The sequence below is a fragment of the Pleurodeles waltl genome, chromosome 8, assembly GCF_031143425.1.
Source record: "Pleurodeles waltl isolate 20211129_DDA chromosome 8, aPleWal1.hap1.20221129, whole genome shotgun sequence".
Classification (NCBI taxonomy): Eukaryota; Metazoa; Chordata; class Amphibia; order Caudata; family Salamandridae; genus Pleurodeles; species Pleurodeles waltl.
The window spans coordinates 745017461-745038258 of record NC_090447.1 but is presented as its reverse complement, the minus strand read 5'-3'; the positions used below and the strand labels follow the sequence as shown (position 1 = coordinate 745038258).

The 20798-nt window shown below is 44.3% G+C and overlaps 1 protein-coding gene across 27 annotated transcripts in view; it reads left to right on the top strand.

Annotated features, from left to right (window-relative positions):
- MCF2L (MCF.2 cell line derived transforming sequence like) overlaps positions 1-20798 on the top strand; it is an 828274-nt gene that overhangs the window by 360775 nt on the left and 446701 nt on the right. The window lies entirely within an intron of this gene.

Sequence of the window (20798 nt, the reverse complement as noted above, 5' to 3'; positions counted from 1 at the left end):
TTGAAGCTGCCCGTTTGATAAAACTCGTTTATCCGTTTGTACTAGGGTTCTTTAATGGGTAGGCCTGCCATTCTCCGACCATTTTTACTCCTTTTCGAAAGTGTTTAACTAGAGATGCTGCTGGCAACAGAACCGCTTACTGACACGTCTCCAAGTGTGGTATGGTGGTGGTTGCCTGAGGTCGCAGGGACTGCGGAAGTGACGGCCCCCCTGGTAAACTCTCTGTTGCTCACTTCCAAGCAGGTGCTAATCAACAAAGTGGATAGAAGTCTGCCTTCTACTACGGAGGCCCAGTTCCAGGAATTTATATTTCGATGGGCCAAGGGTGCGTTTGGGTGGGCCAATGTGTGCCCAAATTTAGACAATTTCTGGAGGTAGCTTACAAGCACTAATCCTACAGAGCACGTGGGGAGTTATTTGAGAGTAAAAGCTGATGTCTATTTTCATCAGGCCCAACCCTCATAACTTCCAGCAGTAATCTTGATACCTAAGAGCAGTTGTTGTGTCTGCCAATTGTAAACCTGGTAATTGCAGTCAAAGAGGTAACTTTCTAGGTTGTATCGCACAGTAGCGGCTTGCTGCACTTTGAAGGGGCGGGCCGGTGCGTGGGAGTGGAGAGGGAACAGATACAAATTTTGAAAAAAATAACATAATAAAAAATTACCTCCGCACCGCACTGCTGTTCCTCAGTCTCCTCAGCAGGCACAGGCTCCCAGTCTGCTCTGCGGCCAATACTGACACTACTCAGAGCAGCGTTGGGATTGGCTGGGAGCACCCAGCGTCTCATTCAACAGCCCTGTTTGTGCACCCTGGGACACTATGGTATTCCAGAAGATGGCCACTTTTGCAGCCACTTCTTTAATACTGATTGCGCTGGATCTTCATGTAGAACCAGCCCTATCTTCAGAGCACATTCCCTCCTTTTCGTGGGAGCAGGGCCCCATGTAAATGAGGGAATGACTTTGACACAGCACCCACCCTATATCCTGGATGCGGGCACAGGGGCAAAAAGTACCTCTGGATGCGCACTGACAATATGCCACAAAAAGGTGGTGCACAGTCTGTGTGCCTCCTTAAGCCAGCCTACTGTGGGTCCCAAGGGGCCAGCATGCAACCCCAGACATTGCCCTGCCGTCACTAACTGCACCTGCCCGCAAGGGGATCTCTCTCTCCTTTTTAAATTGGAGGCAGCAAGCTGCCTGTATTGTGAAACACATGATTTCTATACTTATGGAAAGCCATTCCGTATTTCATTGGAAGCGATGCCCGAGGGCAGGCACGAGATCCCGGCTGTCTTGAGGGCAGCGTATTAATTGTAACAATGTGCACTGCTACGGTTTGCGCCCAGTACACCTGTTTAAAGGTGCACAGTGACGCAGACCGGGACAGTGCTCCCTGTTTGTATTACAGGCCCTGTTCTTTGAAAACTCTTACAGACTCTCCCATACATAGGTTTGCTATGAGCTCCAGCTCATGTGCTAAAATAGTCAAATTCTGTTTCCACTCTTGTGCGACAGAAAGGTGTGATGACAGATGATAGCATTGAAAAAGTGCTCTTAAAGGCTGCAGTTGCAATCCATATAACAACTCCAGATACATACATTTCATGAAGTACTGTAAAAGCTTCAGCATAATCATGCACCATTTCACAAATGGTGGGAACATCTGTATCAGTGTAGATCCACGATGTGAGGTGAGATATGTTTCTTCAGGATGTGGAAGGATGAGGTGTTGACATCTATGACTTGGGCTGTCATGTCAAGTTGCAGTCGGTGATGATTGTGCGGTTCCTGGCATGGGTGATGGGAGTAGCTCCAAGCTCTGTTGGCCACCAGTGTAGTCACATGGAGAAGAGCTCTCCCCAGAGATCACAACTTCAGACTTCTCACTGTTTAATTTCAGGCAGTTTGACTTCATTCATTGGTCATGGTGATGTGTGTATATTCTAGGCAGATTCATCTAAGGTGAGAGAAGCAGGGAGAGCTTGTGGGGCTTGCAGGTTTTGAGGCCCTGTTTGTGAATAGTGAACGTTTGGGCTTGTGTATCTCTAGTATATGGGATCTACAAAGGTACATGTGCAGTTTGAGTGAGTATTGTATGTGTGGGTTCGTGTGGTGTTTTTGCACGTGTGTGGCATGGCCAGTCTGGTGTATGTGTTTCTGTGTGCAGCGTTCGTTTGAGCCTGGTGTGAGTGTGCTTATGTGTTGTGTGTATGGGTATAAATATGGTGTTTATTCATGTGTTTGTGATGCAGCTTTGGGTCCTGAAAGTCGAAAGACCACATGCTCTGCAGCTTCTGTGCATGAATCATCGGCTGTGCAAACCCTCACTCTAACAGCATACCTTATCAAACCTTGTGCTATGCAGTTAAATGTAAAAAGTAACCAAATACTATTTAGGAAACATGGCCAAATAGAACAGATGAAATGTTACCTTAAAAATTGTACAAATGTGGTTTTAACATAGCTGTATAAAGTATATGCTGCGATGTATGCAGAGACTATCCGTTTATCTGAAAATTGTACTTTGTGGCAAAAGTTTAGGGATATCAATTTTAAATAAACCTGTTGAATGAATTATTTAGTTCTGAGGTAAGTTTATATAATTAGCCTTAATGCTACCATGTGTATATCTGGCCACAATGCATAATTCTTGGTAGCTCTTTATTGTACTGAATTTTTATCAGTACCATTGCTAGTGCATGTGAAGAGTAATATTACTATAAAAAGGACCACTGAAATTATGCGGCGGGGAAGACCAAATTATGTGGCAGAAGAGAACTTTGCTAAGTTATGCACAGTTTTGTCATGGTATTACTTTATGAATTTGTCAATTTTTACACTTGTTATCACTATCTGGGCATAGGTTGCACTTCAGTAGGACAAGTTTACAAGCTAGGTATAGCAATAAGCAACATAAAAGTGACCAATCAGCCTTTGCGAAGGGCCTTCAACTGTGCTGCAACACGTGTTGCAGTATTTTTAGCACCGTTTGATCCATTTAAGCTAGAAACATTTTTAAATCTGCAGATTATGCACCAAGGAATGGATTATGTGGCAAATGCGACAAATCCATAATTATGCAGAAAAAACACTATACTCGCACAATTGCATAATTCCAATGGCTATGACTGCAATCTGGGAATGTGCAACATACTGTGACAAAATATCAGATTATAAAATGCACACATTTGTAACCTAACACACTGGTGAGAATAAAACAAGCCCAACACAATTTCTTACTTGCGATAAAATGTTAATTTACCTTACCACATCATCTGGAACAGAACAGACAGATACACATATTCTAGTAGGAATTGTGGTTCCACATAATGGCTGCTCATAGAATGAGGCATGAACTGCCACTATCTGAATAGTAGAATGCATGCCCCATTCTACAGTATATTACAGCACGTTTTCTTCACAGACTAAACTACATACGATTCTCTGAACCCCCACATATAAACAGCCATTATTGAGGTGCAGAAGGCCGTTTATAATCCTGAGCTCTGGTGCCACTGCACCTGCTGCATCATTGGCAGGTAAACCCCTGTCTCCTGTTCCCCAACATGCACCTGCAGCTTGCCTAAGACATGAGTTAACGTTGCCACTGGCCTGTTTTGGTTTTACTAGCACGCCAAGTATTTTGTCTCAGACAGTAAGTAAATAAAAATAGGGGAAACTCATCTAAAGGTGTTTTTCCTCCCCATCAGTACATAAATAAAACAGCTATTATTAAAACAATGCACTATAAAATGTATTCTAGAGATTTCTCGTTGACCCCTGACTGATAATTAAAGTAAACAAAAGTGAAAAAAAATCACATTTGCCGACATGGAGGAAGCACTTAACCAGTGCTTTCTCTGTGGCCTCTTTTGCTGTTACCGGGAGGGCCAACAGTCATGTTTGGGAGGGCCTGGCTCACCTGCCCACCCGCTAGAACCGGGCCTGATACCACACAAAACTGGCCTTCAAAATTATGCAATATTGTGGTGATGGACTGGATCTCATACGCTGTATTAGAGGAGAAACACTATGAGAAGGGTTGGGGTCCTGTATTAGACTACTTTGCAGATGACTATGTGTCACTACCAGCCAAAGAATATTAAGAGCTTTACAAATACTAGCAAACTGTGGATGTTTTGGGGATGAAGTGCTGGAGGGTTGTTGGAGGGATAGAGTCCAGCACATCACCTGGAGAGCTGCAATAACCCGAGAGGGATCTAGATCAGGCTTCTCAACCAAGTATGGTAGGGTCTTTTGGCAGCTCTCCAGCTACTCGCAAGTAGCTCCTCTGAATACAACAGAGCCTAATAAAGGAGAAGCTTTCACTTCGTTGAATGAATAAAAGTATGCCAAAACTGAAAAGTGTGTGTATTTTCAAAACTTATGAGCTGGTATTTGTGGAGACTTATTACTAATATTAATTTGGTGCAGGGCCCATTGCATCTATGGCTGTTATGTATTAACCACGTACATGCATTCCAGGTTGACAAAACACGTTTACGTTGATGCTGGAAACCGTGCCTGATGCACAGAGGTGATCACTGCTGGATATGGTGGGCACTAATGTAATCTACGGTGATGTAGTCAGTATTAAAACTCTAAAATCATGGGATGTTTTTTCACTGAACGTAAGCAGCTCTTCGTACAGAAAAAGTTGCAGACCCCGATCTAGACCAAAAGGAGCAGGTTGTTTCTGTCGAGGGAAGAGGCGAAGGTGTGGGTTCGGGGCAGCAGAGTGAAGTTGTACCTTTTATTTTGAAATCCAATGCAAATCTAGAACATACAAGTATTTCACTTCCAGTATGAGGTTACAATAGTTCCAGGACACAGATGAAGGTGCTAACAGGATGCTAGTAGTTTTCAGAGGATAGTGATGGTGCATCTTAAAAATGTGCACACCTACATTGCTCTGTGTGTGTTCTATTTCGTTTTTATTATTTTATCATTAAGATATTTAAATACAAGCCCATTGCTAGGATGCCGTACCTGGCAAGAGGAAGCAGATGAATGGAGTAAGAATGATAGACTTATGGACGTTTACATAGGATCTGTGCTAATGTGTTATATATTCATTTGGAGTTAATTTATTCTGCTTAATGCATTTGTCATTGGCCAGAAGGGTTGCACAATTTTTCATGGCTACATGATTTAGATTTTATTTATTCAGTCGTCATTGCTCATGGATTGATTGTTGTGGCCGGTGAACAGGGACACTGGGATTGTGTGATTCTGTAGCTAAGGTGTTATTTGCAGAATAATGGATTTGCCACAGTTGCCACATCTGCCTGCTGCATAATTTGTTACGTCACCAGTGATGACATTCTCTAGTTCATTTGTTACGCCATCTGTGATGTGTGATGTCTTTCATTGTGCACTGGGGGCTTGGTGAGCTTTTTAAAATCCACACGTCATCTACTGGCGCAATATAATGTCTTTAATCAAGTAGCATCAACTTTGCCAGGTGTCACGCATCTCGAGGTAGCAGAACGTATATTAGGAAATCTCCCACATCACAGGTGGAGATCAATCACACAAACCAGCTGAGTTCAGTCCACAACATGCTTTTTAATTATTGTACACTGCTTGTAGCTCAAAGAGGCAGTGAAGAGCCCTTAGCTGCAAGCAAACATGCAGGATCCAGGATATGGACGAAGACTGGAGACATTAGGCCCCACATCTGAAAATAACTGTATTTATGATACAGTGTCACTCAAAGTGTCACACATTATGCAGTGAACTCGCTCACATAGGCCCGATGAGCAAAAGAAAACTCAGCCCGGAAATACCACACATAGGCATTTCAAAACCTTGACACCTGTGTAATATTAAATTGCACCATGTAAGCCATCAATATGCAATGCTGACATTTTATTAACATGAAGGATTACCTGAAAAATATAGCAATGGGAGCATGAGAGCTGCCAATTTTATGCTTTTGTGTGACATATTAATCAAAAAGATATGACCTTGTGAGGGAAGAAGGGCAGCCATGAATAGCCTTTATTTATGGTTGGCAGTATAGGTGTGGCACCCTTAGATATGATTGTGTTACTTTTCTTTTATTCCTGTATGCATTTTAGACTTTTGTAATGTTTTGATTAACTCCTACTGTACAGATTGTTGCTGCATTCCAAGTGCATGTTGTGTTGACTGATGTTTCCTGTACTGTCAGTAAGGTGTAGCTGTTGTTGCTGCCCATGGCTCGTGCTTTTCTACCCCTGACCAAATGTTCTCGATACTCCTAATCTCAACAGTCATGAAGGTATTGAGAGAATATGGAGTGGACGGGTAACACTACCATGTTTACTTTCTATAGTTTTCACTCTTCGCTTTTCCCTCTGCGCATTAGCAGCAAATAAGAGGCTGTTGGGGGTCTATAGCATAGGACAGGGGGTGGAGCCTATGATGACATTAGGGGGTGGAGGTTCGAAGCCTACATGACGTTACTTCCGCTGCCCTTCGTATTTTGGTGAATCGGTAGCCATAGTTCTTTGCTTCGTTTTACCACCTCTATAAGGATTACAATAACAATGCCATTTACTCAAGTTCAGCTTTTTATACGGTGCAGTTTCTATGAAATATCATTGCCCTAAAAAGCTCGTTAAAAGGAGTTGTTTAAGAACGCCTGATAATACCAATTTATGTATAGAAGATGTTACAGAGAGCATTTGTATATGTGTGTAATGTACTGGCAAGTGGCCCCGCCCCTCCTCCCCCCCCGTTATAGGGGGATGCCCGCACATCCCAGACAGGAACCCACCAATTTTGTTGCACACTTGCAATCATCCAAGTAGCTCATTCCACTGGCCTTAACCTTGCACTTCAATATTATTACATATATAGATAATATATGGCAATCACACGCCAAAGGCCCAGTTTGCCCTGCTTAGATTCGGACCTGCACGCTGCAGAACTCATACGTTGTTTAATATCCAAGTTATTCTACCTACTTAAACTCGACTTCATTGTATTTGGAGGTAGCCATGCCCCTTGGTTCTTATAAAACATGTGAATAAAAGACCGCTTTATACTCCGTCAGTTTTAGGCATGGATCTGCCGTAGTTTCCTCCTTGTGAATTGCTTATTCCCTTCTTTTACCCATTGACGTCCCTTCTGTTTACTTTATTGCAGCAGGGCCTCCTGGGTTGGGTTTAGATGGGGGTGTGCTAGGCCTTGCCAGTTTTCTTTGGCATGTTTGATAAACCCTCACTTAAACACCAGCAAGTAAAGTATGGGGGGCTAGTTCGCAATAGGCTAACAGTGCGTCTGTATAAGTACGTTTCTCTCCTGTAGATTATGAGGTTGCAATGTCCCCCCTGCCCAGTCTACACTAGTGCGACCCGCAGTACTAGGAAACGTTTTGGCGTCCACAACACTGGCGTGTCCTAACTATCGAGCCATGAGTATGAGACCAGCAATGGTTGAGAGAGGTCAAGAAGGTTGTGCGCCTCAAGAAGTTTCTTTAGGAGCAAAGCCATTTTTGAATGTAGCATCGACCAGTTCAAATGTCAGAGAATGTTTTGTTGCCAAAATATCGACCTACAAAAGTATTATATCCACTGTAGCGCCTACCACTATATTGTCACGGTAAGTGTATAATTACTATTCTTACTCCACATCCACTTACCGTAACATACTTTGGGGGTGATTCTAACATTGGCGGGCGGCGGAGGCCGCCCGCCAATGTTCCCCCGTCAAAATACCGCTCCGCGGTCACAAGACCGCTGAGGGTATTTTGAGATTTGCCCTGGGCTGGCGGGTGGCCGCCAAAAGGCCGCCCGCCAGCCCAGGGCAAATCTACCTTCCCACGAGGACGCCGGCTCCGAATGGAGCCGGCGTAGTGGGAAGGTGCGACGGGTGCAGTTGCACCCGTCGCGTATTTCAGTGTCTGCTTTGCAGACACTGAAATACTTTGTGGGGCCCTCTTACGGGGGCCCCTGCAGTGCCCATGCCTTTGGCATGGGCACTGCAGGGGCCCTCAGGGGCCCCGCGGCACCCCCTACCGCCATCCTGTTCCTGGCGGGAGACCCGCCAGGAACAGGATGGCGGTAGGGGGTGTCAGAATCCCCATGGCGGCGGAGCGCGCTCCGCCGCCATGGAGGATTCTGTAGGGCAGTGGTAAACCGGCGGGAGACCGCCGGTTTACCCTTTCTGGCCGCGGCTGAACCGCCGCGGACAGAATGCCCTTGGGAGCACCGCCAGCCTGTTGGCGGTGCTCCCGTGGTCGGTGACCCTGGCGGTCACCGGCCGCCAGGGTCAGAATGACCCCCTTTGTGTTATAACAGTAATGTTGATACATTGGATGCGCTGTTTTGTAGGTCAGTATTTTGATTTCCAAATAGTGGTGGAACGCATCATAAAACATGGGCAACTTGTGCTGTTCCAGCTCCTTCTTTGTTTTAAACATGAACAAACCCTCGGATGACAACCTAGTCCGTAGGTCGTGGTGTAACACCGAGGCTGAGAGGTGCTTTATCACCCAACACATTCCTTTTTGTGAGCGTCATGTTCCCTTTTTTCTGCTGGTCAGACAGATGAATCACTCCATGGTTTGCATCCAGGTGGGGCTGCCCTATTGATTTCCCAGGTGTGGAAGTGCAGTTTGAGCTCATGCAGAAGTATCTTGGATGCTTGTGGGGAAAGGGCTTTCATTGTATATCAGGCGTAGAGATGTGTAAGACGCCTTCTAGTGGAAGAAGTGTGACTTGACAGCACAAGGGGAGAGGGAGGATCGGTCATTGCTGACAAGAGCCTGTGAGAGACGATCTGTTCGTCATCAGGGCCAGCTTTTGGGCGGTGCGAGGGGTGCGACCGCACCGGGCGCTAACCTCAGGGGCGCGTTGTGTTTAGCAATATCTTCCGAAACCTGAGATTTAAAAGCACCTGCTGAAAAGTGAAAAGTTCCTTGTGAGTTTAGCCTTCAAGAAACAATTAAAATGTCAAGATATCTCTTGTGATTATTGTTCCTGCTATAGAGAGAGAGAGAGAGATGGGACTTTTGCCTAGTGGCAGCACTGGCTCAACATAAAGTAGCATAGAGGGTTAATATGCCTGCTGCAAAAAAACAGAAGTCTGGGGCATATCTAAGAAAAGTGGTGCTGCACACAGTGCTGCGCCACTTTTCTTGGACCCTTTAGAGCCCCCCTAGCACCACCATGTGTGCGTCATATTTAAAGTATAGCGCACCATGGTGGCAGCTAGGGGACTAGCGTCATAATTCTTTACGTTAGTCTGGCGCTTTGCAGGACTAGCGTCAAAAATGTTTATGCTAATCTTGCAAAGCACCCAGTCGCCCATTGTAACCAATGGAAGCCTCCTTTTTAATGCCTGCAGAAAGCAGGCATTAAAAGGGCCAGAAAAAAATGACAAGTCATTTTTTTGGCCCCCCTAACGGGGGGGATGCCACCTTTACATACATTATGCCTGGCGCAGGCATAATGTAGCGCAAAGGGTTACAAAGTGGCGCAATGCAAGCTTTGCGCTCCTTTGTAAACATGGCGCAGCGTTTTTGGCCTTCTAATGCCATATTAGTGTAAGTAAATTACACTAACGTGGTGTTAGAATGGCACTAGGGCTTAAATATGCCCCTAGGGCAGTGCCTAATTTGTGCTTGTTGTTTCCGGTGCGGAGCACCTACACTTATTTTTGAGGGCCAGCGCTTATTTTTCTGCCTCAAGCATTTACTGCGAGAAAAAGACACATATGGGAAAGACGGAGGAAGAGAGAAACAAAAAAGCGTCACAGTGGGGAAAAAGCAGAAAACCACAACAGTGAGCTGAAGGGGCAGGAAGTGCCTGTAAATGGATTGAACAAGCCCGAGATGGCTTCAGGAAAACACTGCCTCTGTATTCCGTGTTCACACATTTAATTGCAGCAGCCTCTTGTTTAAGAGGAGGGCTTTCGGCACCGGCACCTTTTTATTTACAAATTAAGCACTGCCCTATGGGGCATATTTGAAAAAAGTGGCGCTGGACACAGTGCTGCACCACTTTTCTTGCACCTCTTAGCGCCCCCCCCAACACCACCATGTGTGCGTCATATTTAAAATACGGCACACCATGGCGGTAGTTAGGGGACTAGTGCCAGAATTTTTTATGCTAGTCTGGCACTTTGCAGGATTAGCATCAAAAATGTTGACGCTAATCCTGCAAAGCACCCAGAGGCCCATTGCAACCAATGGAAGCCACCTTTTAATGCCTGCTCTGAGCAGGTGTTAAAAGTGCAGGAAAAAAATGACGCTAAGAAATCTGTCAGATTTCTTTGCACCTTTTGTTTTAGCTCTCCTAACTGGGGGATGCCCGCCTTTGCATGCATTATGCCTGGCGCAGGCATAATGTAGCGCAGAGGGTTACTCTGTAAATATGGTGCAGCGTTTTTGGCCTTCTAACGGCACATTATCTTTAAAAAATTACACTAATGTGGCGTTAGAATGGCACTAGGGGCTCTTAAATATGCACCACTTTTCTTGCTCCCCTTAGCGCTCCCCTAATGCCACCATGTGTGCGCTGTATTTAAAATACAGCGCAACAAGGCGGTAGTTAGGGGATTAGTGTCAGAATATTTGTACGCTATTCCAGTGCTTTGCGGGATTAGCATGAAAAATGTTGATGCTACTCCTGCAAAGCACCCAGAGGCCCTTTGTAACCAACAGACGCCTCCTTTTAATGACTGCTCTGAGGAGACGCTTAAAGTGTCGGAAAAAAATGATGCAAAGAAATCTGTTGGATTTCGTTGCGCCATTTTTTTGGCCCCCCTTAATGGGGGAATGCCACCTTTGCATACATTAGTCCTGGCGCAGGCCTAATGTAGCGCAAAGGGATACAAAGTGGCACAATGCATGCCTTGCGCCACTTTATAAATATGACACAGCGTTTTTGGCCTTCTAACGCCACATTAGTGTAAAAAAAAAAATGACGCTAATGTGGCGTTAGAATGACGCTAGGGGGCTCTTAAATATGCCCCTACATTTTATGTGGCTAGCTGAGTGGATTAGTAAAGCTACAAGTGCTTTAAAACACATGATTGTATGTGAAAGGGGAGCGATGGAGAGATGAGGCGCCACCAGTCCTAAAGCTGGCCCTGTTCGTCAATAATTTTTTTTTTTTTGTTTAAGCACTTTCTGACTTTCGTAAAATGTCCTTAGTACTCTTTATATTGTGTGTATATTACGTCATCATCAATAGGGAGAGTGTCTCTAAAAGGACGCTTTCAAGACAGTCTCTTCTCGACTCTTCACACTGAGCCCGCAGTGACATTGACTGTGTTTTTTGAAAGTGAGTGAGTTCTTACCACTGGTCCTCATTAGCGCTTAGGAGCGGTTTGGCTACGTTCTTTAGCGATAATCGATTTAAAGAGCAATGCTTGTTTTGTGCACAACACAACTTCAGTGTTTCCAAGTATGGATAATATAAAAAAGTCTTAATTGATGGGGTTAAAGTTGTGAGAGAGTTGCTACGAGACCCTACATTCTTAGTGTACTAAGGCGAAGTGGTAGGCAATGTAGATATTTATGGATGTTCTCAAACCGAGGCAGGCCAGAATTTGGTGCACTTGTGGTGTGTTTGCAAGATGGTTGTATTTGATTCATGGAGGCTGGTTCATAGGATGGCACGTGCACAGGGCTACCTGTGCTATAGGCTATGCTCGTTTGTGGCTACATAAGATATGCATGGGAGCACACAAAATGAAAAGTCCACGAAAACGCAACTGACTGGAAAAACAAAGCCATGATTCATTCAAAATTAAGAGGCATTTATGCGGTGCCAGGGTTTTCAGTATTCTGTAACAGACCATCCGAGTTGACTCGGGCAATGGCAGGAGTGTCTAGTCATCAGCTGCATCATGGGGGCATTCCAGTGCGCACATGTTAAATATTTTCCTGTTATTAGTATCACATTTTGGTGTGAATGAAACGTAAACATCTGACAGTGTGGGCTGTTGGATAAAGACTGCTTCTAGTGGTAACCGTCCTTGTACATGGTTTATGATATACAATCCACTTTCTAATAGTGTAAACTGTAGTCCCATGATGTAATCCTTTATATATGTTTGTATTTTGTCCACTTAATTGTTCCAACAAAATATTAGTATTTGTTAACTATGATGTCAGGACGTGATTGTCAGCTGAGTAGACACTTGCTCGACTGATGCAGGATCTTCAACCTGCCCCTTCCAATCCCTCCTTCAGTAGGTAAGCTGTAGGAATAGGGTGACCACCTGGCATTGAGGCAAATTCTGGACAGGGCTGTAAAAAATTCAGGACAAAGGGTCAAAATTCAGGACAAAAATTCAGGACAAAAATTCAAGAACAAACGTCAGTTTTACAGACACACGCAAGAGAGGCCATGCCTCAGTATGTTGTCAGTGCATTTATGTACTCTTTTTTAACATAGCACTATTTATTCACTGTGGACCTTTTGTGATTGCCTCCTGGTGTGCTACATTCAGGTGTCACATTACGTCCTTGATCAGTAGTAAATTAATGCCCTTCACGGCAAGGCCATCACCCCTACCCAAATCTACCCGATATTTCCTGAAGAGAAAGTAACAGCAAAATTTTGATTATGTTTCTGAACATTTCAAAACCCCTGGCAAACAGTTTGGGAAACATTAAGGTAATTAACCTTATGCAATTTTAAACAAATTGAACAAAAACATCTGGCTTACCCCAACCGCCCATGGACTTTCAACCTATTTTTTTTTAAAGAGGCAGGGCAGATGGTGTGGGTGACAGTCTCACACCTATTGACAGGATGTGATGTACCCATAACTTGTCTGTAGTCTCACTGCACTCTGCGCCAATGGCACTCTAAACAACTGCACTGTACGCCACTGCCCTCTACTCTGTACCACTGTACTCTACGCCACTGCTCTGTGCCACTCTACTCCACTCTACATCACTGCACTGACACTCTACTCTGTAGTGTTGCACTCTCCACCACTGTACTATACACCAATGTACTATGTACTACTGCATCATTCTATGCCACTGAACTCTGCCACTCTACTCTGCATCACTCCACTCTACAGCACTTTGCCCTACTCTGCACCACTCTACACTACACCACTGCACTCCCTGCAATGTGAGTCTACTCTGCAATCTATGCCACTGCACCACTCTACACTACTGCTCTCTCTGCTACTCTATTGTCTGCCACTCTACTCCACTGCACTCTATGCCACTGCACTCTAAACCACTGAACTCTACGCTAATGCTCTCAAAACAACTGCATGGTACCCCACTGCACTGTACTTTGCACCACTAGGCTCTACGCCACTGCTCCTATGCTACTCTACTCCACTCTATGCCACTAGCTTTAAGCCATGCTGAACAGCAGCCACTCTGGTGTATAACATGGCTAATGGCTAAAACACATTAGCAAAGCCAATAATTCTTTCGTAGATGAGACCTATTGGCTTTGCCAATGTTTGTTAGTACTATGAGGTACCGAGGTACCTGAAAGAACTGTGAAAAATACAATTATATCATAATAAAGGCTGCTACAAAATGCGCAAATACATTTCGGTTAAATTAAAAAAAAGTGCTTCTCAAATACAGATTTGAATAATATACAGTTTATACCTAGTGATAAAAAAATGTATAACACTCCATTAAAACCACACACTCCACAGCTCACCTTGGAACACCATTACAATACCTCTCTGAAAGAAATATCTTTGCCACCAGAAAACTTCAAGTGAGTCCTTTTAGTAAAGTCAATGCAGGTTTTCAAGCCCCTTTGTATTTGCAGATTTACCAGTTGCCCACATTTGCATATCTTTAGGGAAGGAGACCCCCTGGCAAGAAGGCCTTTTCTTATCTGTCTGCCCCTCCCTCTATCAGAGCACAGGAGACCCCCTGCCTTCCAGCCCAGCTGGGGAAACTCCTCTGCCCCTAATTTCACCCTGCCTCCGTTGCCCTTTAGGTGAAAGGCTAAAATTACGGACAAATGCCGCCCGTTAAAGCTTTCATCACGGACAACGGACAGCAGGGCGAAATTACGGACAGTCCGTGAAATTTACGGACGGGTGGTCACCCTATGTAGGAAATGTATTTACACATTGGCATGCTTCACATGCCAGTACCTGTACTTAACACTTACCTGATATGTCACCATGACAGATCACTTAAATAAACTGTCATTTCTTGGTTGCCACTTGGCTCTGGGGTATATTTGCTTCGCTGCCACAGCATTGGCAGTTGCATTTTCTGAAGTGGGAATTTCCTCTAGACAAAAGCCCTTGATTCCAGTAGAAGGGAGAATTTATTTCAAGTTTTTAATGGTAATTTGTGTACCATTGCATGTTTTTTTAACCACAGGCATCAGATTCGCCATAGACCTCTTCATTATATGTAAACTACTCCCCTGCCTTTTGGGATGCATATATATATATACTTTTTCTCTTGATATTGAGCAGTTGCCACACACTGAATCAGCAGTTAATCACAAACTAAAGTGCAACACTTGACTTTTCAGGCTACCGGTTGCCCACAACTCATAATTGAGATTTTCTTAAACTTTTCCTAATATTTGCATTACTTGTTTCCTAGTTCTGGGAATCGGTTTTTACGGTTGAGCCTGCATGCGCTAGCACATGTGTCTCGCTTGCAAGACTCTGCTGTGTTCAGGACAGGGCTTGGAGCCCGCCTGTCGCTCACCATTTACTGGTTTGCGTGGCACTCTTATTTACAGCCTTGTAATTCGTCAAGGCATGCCTGGCATCACTTCTGTTTCTCTGTGTGGAGCAGGGATCAAGCACTAATTGATGCTACTTAATTAGTGCCTGTCTGCTGCTCCCCACGTGACCGAGGTACTATTTGTTGTTTTTAACTGCAGGTGCACCGCAAACCGAAGGCTTGTGACTGGCAAAGACGTGCCCAGCAGGCACAAAGTTTTATTTATTAAAGTTATCTTTATTTTATTTTACCAAGTCGTCTTTTCTCGGTTTCTTCTCATGTTTTCTTTTGTTTTTGCTCGTGGGCGCTGTTGTCAAAAGATGACAATTAACTTGTTAGAAATATGCGAGACCTATTGCATTGCAAATGCTTGTTAATTCTATACTTCATTTCAGATTCGAGATTGCACTTGATAAATAAGAACACACTTGCCAACGATTTGAGTCTGGCATCTGCATTACAAGTGTTTTTGAATTCATTAAGCTGCTTCCGAAGCTCACTTTACCTACTTTCAACTGGTGCCCTAATCCTAAATTTGTGCCAAAAAAATAAATCTCTGCTTTCGGCCTCAGTTCACCCAATGGCGGCGCGTTGGACTGCAGTGGCTCGCGCTCCAAAGGCCTGTGCGCGCGCGCAGCTTGCGGCAGCTGTCAGGGCCCACAGCTGATCAGGCGAAAGGGCCTGCGTGTGCTGACTAAAGCTCTCGCTGGAATCGCGCCCTTTTACATTAGTCACCTCAAGGTCGTGCTGGATAAACATCTAAAACTTATTTCCTGCCGTTTGGGCACAGCACGATTATCAAAGCATATATTCGAATATGCGATTTGTTGTCAAAATATAAGTTTGATGTATTGAAATTCACTTAGTTTGCTCGCATGCATTTGTCCTGAAACCGGTGCTTGGGGCTTTTAGGGGCAAAAGGCCTTGTACCATGAGCTGACCTGTTTCCCTGGAATCTGTGGCCCCAAGTCAGACAACCGATAAATAGAATGTACAGATAGGAACTATCCAATAAGCATGTTTATAATTTGATGTTATTAATTTAGTTTCAAGTGACTCATAAAATCATTTGAGTAAAAAAGCAAGGAGAGATTGAGAAATGTTTTTAGATGTAGACATTTGGATGTAGCAGGATGGCTTTGGGTGAGTTAAAAATGCGCAGCTGAGACCGGTGGTGTCCAACAAGGAAATATTACGAATCCCTGCAGGACCCCCCTGAGCATCACATGCTTACATTCTTATGAGTTGGATAAAATGAGTTACTATTACGTTTGGTAATAGCAATGCTGTTATTTGTAGCACTTGTAAATGTTAGAAATGCAGAATTAAGCACTCTATAACAACTCGTTATTAACATTATTGATCAATAATTCTTTGACATTTAATTTTTCAGTGTTCTTGAAACAAATCAATAACGGATTAAAACAGTTACAGAAAATGTGTGTATTTAAAATCATAGAGCCCTGGGATGTCCCCTTATTACACGAATCGTGAACTCAACCTATGATCCACAAGTTTGAGTACATCCGTTACATCAGTGCCCTATTAAGTTTGTAATGATCCCTGCCAAGGAGGCGGAACCTAAGAGTGTGTTTATCTCCCATCATTCTCCAAAACTCACAGCAAGTGTTTCTCACACGTCCTCCTGCATATTAAATTATTTCTTTTAGAGCTGGCAGACTTTCTAGAAGTGTAGAAACCTTAGAGTTGGATTGTGTTTAAGAGAGCTAGGCCAGAGAAATTTAGATTATACCATCCTAGTCTCTAGCCTCATTGTCATCTGCAGGTTAGCACCGTCTCGGGGTATGATAAAGACGCCTCAGGTGTGTGAGGAAGATACTAAGAGGGCCTATTTGGGAGCTTATCTGCCTTTGGGGCCTTCAGGAAGCTTTAAAGGAGCAGTATGCATGGACTGGATTGAGGATAGCAATTGGATTTGGGACACTGTTTCACCATCTTTCTTTCCTGTTCTTCTGTTACCCCTTGCTCCTTGTGTCTGTATTGCTATCACTGAGTTTAGGTTATTGAGTAGATTTTTAGGAAAATATTATTTTTATAGGTAATGTATTGGGTAGAAAGTGGAAAAAATAATGTTCCTGCTTTGCTTTTGTTCGTTTGATGGAATCAAATGTGTAATCATAAAAACATGGCAAAACATTCTTAAAGCCAAAAGGTGTTGCTGTTTAAAATTGGGTTGTGAGTTATTGGCTTAGCCGGAGTTTGTTTGTTTTGCAAAAGCTTTTCCAAGATAGCTGCATGTGTGTGGACCCATGGGCGGACATTTTAGAATGTGCACCAGTGTGGGTGTATGCACACAGATGCACCAACAGGCCATTTTAGCATTCAGCACGTGATGCACTCCCTCGATGTGCAAAAAATTAGAAGGAGTTCATAGCAATAGAGGGATGAATACTTTTTTCTCCCCAGGGTCACTGCCAGCCATCACAACCAGTCCTCAGAGAAGGCAGACTTATTCTTCCTAATGCTGTCAGAGATCAGTTCAGGGGGGCTCCCACCGCCACCAGTGGAGCCCTATGGACAGTTAAGATGAAGTGCAGGGCACCTGGTATTCAGAAGCAATCAAGGTTAACTGTTACATTTCATTCCTTGTCTGTAGTCCTTCTCACTGGGGTAACTCTTAATCTCATATTCTCAAAGCTCAGGTCTTCGGATAAGATGACTGAAATACTTTCAAATGTACTCTTCCTAAGTGAAGAAACCACTTAATTTTTGGAACATACAGGATCCACATGGAAGCAGTCTTTCTCGCTAAGAACTCGTGGGCTACAATATGGACTTGCAGCATCTGCCCAACACTTCTGCCCCAACCAAATCTAGGGGGTGAGGGGACCAGTAGTGTTTGGGTGAGCTTTAGGGAGAACTGCAGGTGCATGTGGGTGGCAGTTGACTGGAGGGCAAAGGCTATGTGTGATCGAATGGTGCAATACTTCGTCTCGACTGGCCATGTCCTAGAATTGTAATTAGTTGTCCTCTCTGTAGGGTCTCTTAGCACATTAGTCCTGATTCGAATTCCCTCCTCTTTTGCAGCACAGGAAATGCATTTGCAGGCTGCAAATCTAGTCGGACCCAGCCATGCCAGATGAAGGATGGCTAGTAGTACGCCCAAATGCTTGTTTCTGAGAAGTGCCGATGCTCTCCAATTAAAAGTATTACGTTTATCCTGAGAAGTGCAGGTACTGTGCCTCTCAAAATAAAAAAGTGCCAGTACTCAGTACTGGACAGTACCGACCTATTTGAAGCACTGGCTATAACACAAGCAGAGTCCTTTGCATGGCCTATAAAATGTCCTGAAAAACATGCTAAAGACTCTTCAAAATTCAAAAAGTTTATTTCTTTAATGTTGAAGCATTTCACCTAAAAACACTAAAATGAGTTGCTGCGTTAAGTGATGTTAATCTTAATAGATCTAGCACAGTATTCCTCTCTTACTCTATGACAATGCAGTGCAGCAACTGTGGTTACTATGTTGCTTTGCGTGAGGTTTTAGTAAATCTACCAATATTTTCTAAACGTAAACCTAGAAACAGTAATGCCTTCAATGGCAATGCTATTAGTGAACCAAGTAAGTTATGCAAACCCTGCTAGGGGTTTTAATAGCATATGGAGCAACATTAAAATCTATAGAAACGTATACAAGTGAGGCTTTTGTAGAGCACACATCCTAAAACTGAGGTGTTTTAAGTTACTCTTAAATGTGGGGCTAAAGGAAGAGGAGGCAGATGAAAGAATGTAACTGCATAGGGACACATAGATTTGTCAAGCAGGTAAACGTTTTTATCTTAGTTATCCTGGTTTCATATTGCACAATTTAGCCACTAGATGACGGGAAACAGGGCTTGGTGATTGACATTAGGGGGTGGGCAGTAAAAACCACATTAAGACTAGGCTTGTGTTTGGCTTGAGGTTCTAAGAATACATCATCCTGAGTTAGAGCTTAGCATCTGGCTTTCAGTGGATGCCCTCCTCTAGAAAAGTAACTTTAGCCATGTCAGAATGACTGACATTGTGTTGCATGACGAGCTGATAATTTATTTCTCTATCATAAGTCCCTAATTGACATTACAGTTATCCTAGTTTAAATTACACCTGAAACCACACTTGTCAATCGTCAATTATACGGTGAGTTACTTAACTCATCCAGGGTTACGTTGTTTTGCATTCACACAGCTCACTCTCCTCAGCCTACGCTTGCACAAGTTCACCACTCGCCCTGCACCCCTAGCAGGCACTAGGCTCACCCATTACTCACAGAGCTCACCTTCCACTCACATGCTCACCCAGCTGTCACATGGGCACACCAGTCACCAACACTCATATAGGCATATCTTTCTCTCAGCATTCACACTGTTAAACATGCACTTACACCACTCAGTCGCCCAGCACTTAAATGGGCACACTTCACACACAGCATGCATTAAATTACCCAACCCTCGTAAACATGCACATATGTCTAACAATGTACCCAGTACGAGGTTCCGATTCAGTTCCATCTACAAATACAGGGCCGGTGCAAGAGGGAAGAGTGTGCTGAGGCTAAGTGATGGAAGGGAAGGGAGGTGGGACTTAGGCTACGGGGACTTGTGTGGGTGGCGAGATCAGTTTGTGTGATGATGATGAGCTGGGAGGGAGTGGTGATGTGGCACCGGAGGGGAAAGCAGGCACAGGTGAAGGAGGGAGTGCAAGTACAACAGTCTCTAACAGTGAAGCACTGCACCTGAGGCTGTGGGCTTGGTGCAAGAATGGAGTTGGGACTGCAGGGTAAGGGTGCAGTGTGGTTGGGCACAGTCTGTAGATGTACTTATTGGTCCTGCACCTGAGCCCTGTCAGCCTTCATAACGGCTTCTGCGAAGGAAAGAATGAGCTGGGGGGGTGGTCATCTCTGGCTGTAGAACCTTGTTCGCCATCTTCGAAGCCACAGTGTAGACCAGAATCTGTGGCCCATTGGACTGCTCTTAGTGGCAGTGCACTTCAGGGGCTTCTACTGGTGGGGGAGCGATCTGAGGCTGTTGAGGCTGGTGCGGGACAGGGGAGCTGGTTGTGGAGGAGCTGGTGCAGTTGGGAAGAGTGAACTGAAGATGTTGGTTGGTGGGAGAAGGGGGATTGGTAGGAGAAATTTTGAAGTGCGACACCAAGGGCTATGACTGCAGTAAATGGCACACCTGTAGAGTGCCAGAAAGGGTGTGTGTGTTTTTTTTTCATGTCACAAACGCAAATCGGGAAGAAAAAAACATAAACATGCTTGGCCCTTCAGGTCACACAACGGGTCTGGGATTTCAGTCACTTCAAGGGACAGATGGGCCTCTCCGCACTAGTTAGCAAGAGGCTGGGGCCAAAATCAAAATCCAGAACACCAGATACTCCCAGCTGGGTACTCAGGATTAGGCAACATGACTGTACACATTGCAGAGGACCCTCCCACCCCAACAGCATGATCAGGCAATATTGGGTGTTCCTAAATTAATGGTCTGTTCACTCTGTCCATGGTTAGTTGGCTCCTGTAAGTCTGTTTTGTGTATACTGACTAAGCAAATGCCTTTGTGTGTCTTGTATATTCAATGGTAAAATGATACATTATTTCCACACGCATATGCAGCAAAAGCTGCTTCGCCCCATGTAAAGGATGAGCAATGTGGTTGCTTAATTTTCTTTTCTCCTGAAGAATGACTGGGGAGGAGGTAGCCAGGAAAGCTGATAGGAGCAACAAACAATGAGACCTGATGCCTGCCTTGCTTCAGGGAGACCTGCCCTATTTCCTGGAGAGCTGAGCTGCAGCCCGGTGAGCTGACAATAGCCAGGAGCCAGTAATGTAGGAAATTATATCTAAATAGGGAAAGTTTCCGAGGGGCCTGTAAACCTGCTGAGGGGCCTAAAGGTGACAAACCTTAACACTGACCTTACTGTTTGCAAGGCACACCTAAAATATTTTGCAATGAACAATGTCAGTCTCCCTTCTTGCCTTCCCACTGCTCATTGACAATTCAAGCAGCACAGATCGGTTCACAAGATAACAAAACAAGAAAACAACTACAGTTAATCACCCCTTAAACCCCTTGAACACAGAAGATTTTACCAGTGCTTCCGACACTTGCAGCCAG